This window comes from Pongo abelii, chromosome 18 (genome assembly GCF_028885655.2).
Source record: "Pongo abelii isolate AG06213 chromosome 18, NHGRI_mPonAbe1-v2.0_pri, whole genome shotgun sequence".
Lineage (NCBI taxonomy): Eukaryota > Metazoa > Chordata > Mammalia > Primates > Hominidae > Pongo > Pongo abelii.
The window spans coordinates 72,341,341-72,350,626 of record NC_072003.2 but is presented as its reverse complement, the minus strand read 5'-3'; the positions used below and the strand labels follow the sequence as shown (position 1 = coordinate 72,350,626).

The following is a 9,286-nucleotide window of genomic DNA, read 5'->3' as shown; positions in this document are numbered from 1 at the left end:
CGCCCGGCCAGCTGTGGCAGCATCCCTGTCGGCTAGCTCGGGTCTGGCCCACGGTGACTGTTACCCCTGGGGAATGGGGCAGGTAAGAATCAGAGTCAAGCGGGGACCCAGCCCGGGAGGTGAAGCTGCAGGTGCAGCCACGTGTGGGAGTCTTGGAAATGGACCAGTGGATGGCGCGCTGTCGCACCCAATGCCCCCTTTTTCTAACAAATAGTTTGTAATGTCCATCTTATTTTCCTGACCTGATATTCATACATAATGGCCTAGAAAACCATACATAACATAGACACCTACATATTAAAAACTAATGTTATGCCTTAAGTGTAATGAAAGAGAAAAAAAAAGAGGACCCTCATCTGTCGTTTAAAAACACATACTTCAATGTGTTTGGTCTTGGCTGCTGCAGGAGACCTAATAAGGTGGTCGGCTTTACACATAGACGTTGTCTGAATGCCACAGCCACAAAGCTGTGACTTATATTGTTTCAAAAGGCACAAAATTGTGATCCAAAATGGCAAACATGTTTTGGTGAAGTTCTGAATGAAACACAGGACAATCGTCTCTTGATTATACAATAATTACATTCCTAGAACATCAGTGTATGTTAAAACTGTGCAAAAATACATGTTTATCCAGAAAACAGGTTTAGATTCAGATAATTTAGAAATAGAATTTTCACCTACCTGAATGTTCAGCAAGACATTTGAAAGTGTGAACATTTTCTCAATGGGCAGGACTGTCCTGTACATTGCAGGATCCTGGCTCCTATCCACAACGCTAGTAGCAATGTTACCACTGACACCAAATATAACAAAATACCTACCATAAAATTCCAAAATGAGCCCTGGGGGAAGGGAGACAGTACTAAATGCCACTGGATTGGACGACCCTTAAAATCCCCACCCCCTCACACACACCCCAACCCTGGTAATGTAGGCTTTTCTTCCTTCCAGCTCTGATCCATCCAACGCTGCTGCACTGGAGACTGGTATTTGGCTCCCACTTGCCTCTGTGGCCTCTTATCACTCCCATTCATTCCCGGACTCCACCTCAGCCCTACATGCTGAAAATGCTGTTCCCTAAATCTAGAATGCCCTTCCCCTCCCATTCCTACCCTCCATCTTAACTGTTACTGGAAGTGTGAGCTCAAATCCCATTTTGCTGGGAAGCAAGCCTTCCCTGATCACCCAGAATAAGGCAGGACACTCATTTACGTGCCATCACAGCACTGTGTACTTATTTAATGGTGATAGCTTATTCATATGTCTGTCTTCTCTGGTGGCTCCAGGGAACAGACACTGTATCTATCTTGTTCAACATCATCATCCTCAGCTAGAGAATAACCTGGCAGAAAGAAGGAGAGCAATAAACATTTGTTGTTGACAATGGTCCAAAGGCTCCAGCCCTAACTCTTAGGCAGAAGCCTACTTTGTGTGTCCCCAAGGGTAGGATATGTCTTATGCCTTGGACCTTGACAGTGACCATGGCCAGGTGCCCTTCTCTGCCTTGCTCTGACCCTGATCTTCACTGTTTTCCAAAATGAGCTCATTAAGAAAATGATTGGGCAGAGTAATAGCTGGGGATTACATTGCTCTTGTCAATAAGTTCTGGTTTTCACTTCTTTCTAGGGTCAGAAATCAGGAGTGAGGACTTGTTGAAAGAAATAGGAAGGAATCAGGAGATCACATAAATGCTGGCCCCAAATGTTTGCATCATAAACCCATTGCCTAATTTTACAGATGAGAAAATAAAGCTCTCTAAATAACCACAAAACTCCTACTCCTACTTCAGAAATATTGGAAAAATGAGATAATAATGCACAAACCAAGTTTCAAAAGCTCTACGGTAGGTCTGGAGAGATGGCGATCAGTTCTTGTCTGTCAACCCCTGTTCTTCCATTCTTATATGGTTACATCATCTCTAGCAAGGAACATGACAGCTCAGGGAAAAAGCACACACTTCCCAGCATTCTTTAAGGCAAAGTGTGTCCATGTGACCAACTTCTGGCAAACAGGCTGTAAGAAAATGTGATGCTGTGTCCTTAAAGACAAGGGACATGCCCTCCCTGGCCCCAAACCTTCACTGACCAGGTGGAATGTTGACAAGGGAGAGCATCAGAGCATCTTAGACCATGTGAATAAGGGGTGGCTGCTGGGGATGACAGAGCAACTAAAAGGAGGAGTCACAGAGCTGCTATATCAGCCCCAGATGGCTTACTTGATACAAGAGAGAGAAATAAACTTTCATCAAATTTAAACCACATTTATTTGGGTTCTTCAAATTAATTTCCAAGCCTATAGCCTAATACCCCTAGAAATGAGGAAGGATGGAAAAATCACACAACACAACAGTTAAAAAATTAAGCTGGCTCTTCCACTACAGCATTCTAGAAGTTCATTTCCACACTGGGCCTGCAACCATGTAGTGTCAGTTTCCTCCTGCTCAGCTCTAAGGCTTCTTCTCCTGCACCCTTTGTCCCTGCAGCCCCAAGACTTCTCTAAAGCCCTTCCTCTCTGACCACCAGGGAAAGCTGACAATCTTCTCATGTTAAAAAATCTTTTTTGTTGGCCGGGCATGGTGGCTCACACCTGTAATCCCAGCACTTTGGCAGGCTGAGGTGGGGGGATCACCTGAGGTTGAGCGTTTGAGACCAGGCTGACTAACATGGAGAAACTCTGTCTCTACTAAAAATACAAAATTAGTCAGGCGTGGTGGCACATGCCTGTATTCCCAGCTACTCGGGAGGCTGAGGCAAGAGAATCGCTTGAACCCAGGAGGCAGAAGTTGTGGTGGGCTGAGATTGCGCCATTGCACTCCAGCCCGGGCAACAAGAGCGAAACTCCATCTCAAAAGAGAAAAAAATATTTCTTCTTGTTTCCAGTTTTAATAGGACAGAGTAAAGATGGCTTTACCTGCTTCTTCTCATGAAAATTGTTGCAAAACAACAGTCTGGTTGATGTTCATTCCAGGAGTCCAAGGCTGTTTTCACGCTACAAAATTTTTACTTACTTATTGATGTTGTGAGTTCTGTGAACAAATCATTTAATCTATGTGGAGAAATGTGCTAGGGTAGGGTGAGGTCTTATTCTCAAAGCAAGCAAACATATATAGGAATAAGTTTACTAATAAATGTATAAGACATATATCAAGAAAATTTTAAACATTTGGGGACTAAACCAATGAAAACACCTTGTGTAAATGGAAAGGCACAGGTAATCCTTCAGTAGGAAGGGTAGTTTTCTTTATTTAATCCATAAGTCCAATGTCATACCAAATAAAACCCCTATAGGATTTGTTTTAAAACTTGTGAAAATGATTCTAAAATTTACGTAGAAAAAATGTTAGAAGCGACTGGGCACAGTGCCTCATGCCTATAATCCCAGCACTTTGGGAGGCCAAGGTGGGCAGATCACCTGAGCTCAGGAGTTCAAGACCAGCCTGGCCAACATGGTGAAACCTTGTCTTTACTAAAAATACAAAAATTAGCCCAGTGTGGTGGCGCACACCTGTAATCCCAGCTACTGGGGAAGCTGGGGCAGGAGAATTGCTTGAACCCGAGAGGCGGAGGTTGTAGTGAGCCAAGATCATGCCACTGCACTCCAGCCTGGGCGACAGAGTGAGACTCTGTCAAAAAAAAAAAAGAGAGAAGGAGAGAAGGAGAGAGGGAAAGAAAGAAAGAGAAAAGAAAAGAAAGAGAGAAAGAAAAGAAAAAAAGAAAGAGAGAAAGAAAAGAAAGAAAGGAAAGAAAGAAAGAGAGAGAGAGAAAGAAAGAAAGAAAGAAAGAAAGAAAGAAAGAAAGAAAGAAAGAAAGAAAGAAAGGAAAGAGAAAGAAAGAAAGAGAAAAAATGTTAGATGCTTATAAGGTACTACTGAAACTTAAGAATGCACAAGTATTGAAAGTTGAAGAATGACAAATAGATATATCAGACTAGTATTAAGTTAAAGGAAAAATGGCATAGCTATATTAATATCTCACAACAATAAGTTTAAGACAATAAATATTATTAGGCAGAATTCTGTTGAGGGCAATGTAGCAAATAATATAAACTAGAATCTAGAAATTTAGAATAAGATATAATATTCAACATCATTTTAAATACTTAACTCACAGGAAAGTGTACCCAGGTACCAAAACCAAACAAGAAACTAAAACCAGAGGGGTTGGTTTGGACTGAGGACCTCAGCTGATGCTTTGGCCAACAGGGGTGGGAATGGTGAAGAGTTGTTAGTCTTGATATCTGAGAAAGCAGAATTATAATATGCAGGAGGCATATTATAGGAACAAGGAATAGGAACAGAGACTTTTCTCACACACATACACTCATCCAAATGCCTGAACACATGAAAGGATAAATTTTTAAAAAATCTCATGAACAAAGAGAGGTAACAAAGAATCTTATGGTTCTTGCCTAAGCTTTGAAGTAGTAGTAGAAATGTCTTCTAAAAATTTATAATCATAGTTTGCATCATTAAGTATAGAGTTTAAATTAATACTATCTACTTGGACAAGTAATTCATAATCCAAGAAATTACATTAAAAACTAATCCTGATAGACTTCTGAAATAGTCACAACAGAATTAGTAGGCAATGACATTTAAAAGTTATTACAACCACATCTGATACATCTAAAAGTTTGATGGAGAAATGAAACATATAAAAAAGACCCAAATCAAACTTCTAAAGATAAAAACCTATAATGTGCAATAAAAATACATTGGATGGGATTAACAGCAGATTAGACATTACAGAAAAAAGATGAGTGAATTTGAAGACATAGCAATAGAAACTATTCAAAAAGAAACACAGAGGAAAGAAAATTAAAAATAAATGTACAGGACTGAGAAGTCCTGATTTCTTCACCTACTAGCTATGAGACCTTGGACAACCACTTAGCTTTTCTGAAATTCCATTGGTTCATCTGAAAAATGAGATAATAGTGCACAGTTGTTGTAAATATTACACATATTGTTTTACTTAAAGTACATACAACAGGGACCGGGATTCAGTAGTTGCTCAATTAATGTTAACTTTTCCCCTCCTCTAAATTATTTGTGGACCTGATTACACTTTTTTATTTGTCAATAAGGAAGTTAGTAATGCATAAGTTTGTAAATATGACATATTATAACTAGGAGAAAGACCTACAGTGCCAAACTCCTTCAAAGTTTTTGTGCATAACCTCACAGAAACTTGCTAACAACAATCAAGTTCAGAAGATTTTTACCACAGAGAAAGCAGATCCAATCCATTCTATGTTTCTGAAAATAGGTTAACAGGTGGGGGTTAGCATGTGAGGAGACGGTGTGAAAAAGAATCGAGCAGCCTGTCTCCAAATGAATACAACATACCTTCTTTCTCACATGCATTGCCTGATAATTTGCTTATATGTGCCTAGGAAGAGCCCTGAGCATTCTTCCTTACATAGTATGACCAGCTATTACACATTTTCCCCTAACTTGAAGGACGTTGGCCTCCGGCATAACACAATGATACTAGGTACCAATCCCATAGACCTCCCAAGGGAGTCGGTCCAATTATCAGCTCTGATGCTGAAGTTTCTAGAAGGAAGAGAAAGAATCTCAACCCCCACCTTGTCATAAAGAACCTTCTAAAAGACTGCTGACTTTAGAGGATTACAATTGCCAGGTACACCGGAGTCGAAAGCCCCAGGAAATTAACAGTGACCACTGCAACCTGTGTTTAGTGTCATTCAGGTACAAAGGACAGCAGTAGAAAACAGAGAAGCTGTGGTGCTGTCCAAGGTGCTAGCTCCAACTCAGTGGGGTGTCTGTGGAGCTCTCCAAGGTTCTGGGGCTGGCCTTAGAACCATTGTCCTCCAACCTGGTGTGTTGGTCCCCTCTGACTATATATATGTGTGTGTTTTTTTTGAGAAGGAGTCTCACTCTTGTCACCCAGTCTGGAGTGCAGTGGCACGATCTCAGTTCACTGCAACCTCCACCTCCCGGGTTCAAGCAATTCTCTGGCCTCAGCCTCCTGAGTAACTGGGATTACAGGCGCCCACCACTACACCTGGCTGATTTTTGTATATTTAGTAGAGATGGGGTTTCACCATATCGGCCAGGCTGGTCTCGAACTCCTGACCTCAGGTGATCCACCTGCCTTGGCCTCCCAAAGTGCTGAGATTACAGGCATTAGCCACCATGCCCAGCCTCCCTCTGGCTATATTTTAAGCCTGATATCCAGATACTTAATCTCACCCTATTCCTTTCTTTGAACTCATTTGATCAGAACCTGACACATATCACCCAGTGCCCCAGTTCCTACTTGTCTTCTCTATCACTCTGCCTCAAAATCCAGAGATTCCAAAGATGATAATTTATTGTGGACCCAAATGGCTAAGAGAGGCTCTTCTGGGAAGCTTTCTTACATCATAAAAATTTTTGTAAACATAAATTATTTGTATTTGAAAGATTTAAAAGACAAGGAAGCTATGTATTGTTCTTGTTAACAATAAATTACCTCAACACTATTTGAACATAATAAAAATGTAATAAAATCTGAAACTTCATGTATTCCAATTGCTTTATTCAACTACCTTACACTCCTTTCCTGGTGAGTTACCTTGCATTCAGGTGTTCTCAGCCATGAAAACATTTTTCTTTCTTTTCTCTTTTTTGTAGAGATGGGGTCTCACTATGCTGCGTTGGCTGGTTTGGAACTCCTGGCCTCAAGTGATCCAACCATTTTAGTCTCCCAAAGTGCTAGGATTATAGACATGTGCCATGACGCCTGGCCCAAAGACATCTTTCATCTGAATTGCACTTCATTAACTATTAGACACATTTATGTTTATTATGTAATGCTTTCTTCACATCCATACTGAAGAAGATCCAGAAGGTATTATATCTATTTTATAGATACAGAAAACAAAGCTTACATGTTACAGTCTTTGTAGAACATAGACTGTAGTGGGGGACACAACTTTTAAGTAAATCCACACCTGGATAAATATATTATTGTAAACTTTCATTCATGTGAGGGAGGTAAAGAGCAAGGTGTTTAGGAGATAATATCAAGGGAATACCATTTTAACTTGGAGGTAAGGAAAGGCCTGAGGAAGTGATCTTGGGCTGAGACCTGAAAGATAAGAATGAAATATCTGGGCACATAATCAAGGAGACAGCATTCCAGGCAGGAGGAATGGCATGTGTAGGCCCTTCAGTGGAAAAAAAAAACAAAAACAAAAAAAGCTTGACACATCATGGGGAGAGAGGAGGGAGGAAGTGCTGCGCCATGAAGTCATTAGAGCTTTGCAGGCCATGTTAAAGAGTTTGGATTTTATTCCAAGGTCAATGGAAACCCACTGAAATGTTTTAAGAAAAGCACGTTATGTTCCATATTTTTAAAAGCACACTCTGGCTGCTGACTGGCAGATAGATTAGAAAGATTCAAGAGCAGAAGTGGGGAGACTACTTAAGGAGCAATTGTGGTAGTCTAGGAAAGAAATGTTGGTGGCTCAGAACAGGGCAGTAGCACCAGTTCCTAACTGGAGAGAAGCTCCATGTTGCTCATCAGTAACATGTTCTGTCATCATGTGCTATCATCTAGCATGTTGCTTAGCACACAGAAGTCACTAAATAAATATTTATTGCCAGGCACAGTGACCCATGTCTGTGATTCTGGCACTTTGGGAGACCAAGGTGGGAGGATTGCTTGGCCTCAGGAGTTCTAGACCAGCCTGGGCAACATAGTGAAATCTTGTCTCTACAAAACATATATAAACTGATGGGCACAGTGGCTCACACCTGTAATCCCAGTACTTTGGGAGGCTGAGGTGGGCGGATCACAAGGTCAGGAGTTCGAGACCAGCCTGGCCAATATGGTGAAACCCCATCTCTACTAAAAATACAAAAATTAGCCAGGTGTGGTGTCACTTGCCTGTAGTCCCAGCTACTCGGGAGGCTGAGGCAGAAGAATAGCTTGAACCCAGGAGACAGAGGTTGCAGTTAGCCGAGATCATGCCACTGCACTCCAGCCTGGGCAACAGAGCGAGACTCCATCTCAAAAAAAATATATATATATATATATCAACTGGGTGTGGTGGCGCATGCCTGTAGTCCCAACTACTAGGGAGGCTGAGGTACGAGGATCACTTGAGCCTGGGAGGGCAAGTCTGCAGTGAGCCATGATCGTGCCACTGCACTCCAGCCTGGGTGGTAGAGCAAGACCCTGTGTCAAAAAAAAAAGTTGAGTAATTAATAAAATCATTTATTGTATGTGGCACACTTCTAAGGATTCTTTTATTTGCATGGCTCCAAGTGCTTGTTTTAGTTGATAATCTGAGGGACATGCATTGCCAGGTCCTCTTTACAGGCTGATAACTGTGATATTTACCATGTTTTACCTCTTGGCCACACATAGCTACAGTTATATAAACAACTTAGTCTATCTAAAAGTATGCACTTCAGTGACACACAGAAAAACTTTGCGCCCCACAGCATAGTTGCTCGGAGAGGAAGCTTCTTTGAAGTAGAAATCAGAAATATGCAGCCACCACTGAAAACAGAACAGGATTTCATCACAAAAATGCTCATCTGGGCCATCCTCTAACATCTAAAGGATTTCAGTTGAGTAGACTACTAATATTCACTACTAGAATATAAGACACATTCTCATTGCCTGAAAGTTCTGTCTCCCTCTCTTTAGTTTGGGTTTCCCTGAAGGCAGGGCTTGAGACAAGGACTCAAATGCACATTTATTCAGGAGATGATCCCAGGAAGCAGTACTAAAAGAACCCAAGGAGTGAGACAGGATAGGAGGAAATGACAATATGAAGTGTTCTAAAGGTTGATGCTATGAGCACTGGGACCTCCAGAAAAGAGTAGACTTCCTCCTCTAATTGTCCAGTTGAAAGATGGGAAACTGGAACCTTTATCCTCAAGCTCTTGTCCAGCATCATTAAGGGTTTTTCTGGGATTGCTAACTTGCCCTGTGTATTCACAGGCTGTGCTTCCTAGTTGAGTGGGCTCCGGAAAAGTGCCTGAGGCAGAATGTCAGAAGGCATGTGGAGTGTTCGAGCACTGCAAGGGGAGCTCTAAGTTCACATACAACTGTTCACCACAGCTACAGCGAAAGCGAGAGATGTGCCAAAGTGATGTGCGTGCATCTCAGAGGCATCTGCTCTATTCTCCCATCAATCTACTAGATTTCACTATACCCAGCCTGTAAACTGGGGAAAAATATAGCACCTATCCTAGAGTTGTTATGCACATTGAAATTCAAATAGCACAGCCAGCTGTAAACCAATTTTTTTTCCTTATCCAA

General features: G+C 41.5%; 1 long non-coding RNA gene across 1 annotated transcript; it reads left to right on the top strand.

Annotated features, from left to right (window-relative positions):
• The first annotated feature begins 4 nt into the window (after window positions 1-4).
• Window positions 5-5,591, top strand: LOC134760432 (uncharacterized). The gene is made up of 2 exons (XR_010137857.1): window positions 5-988; window positions 1,629-5,591. It is a non-coding gene; the product is annotated as an uncharacterized LOC134760432 (long non-coding RNA).
• Window positions 5,592-9,286: the final 3,695 nt, after the last annotated feature.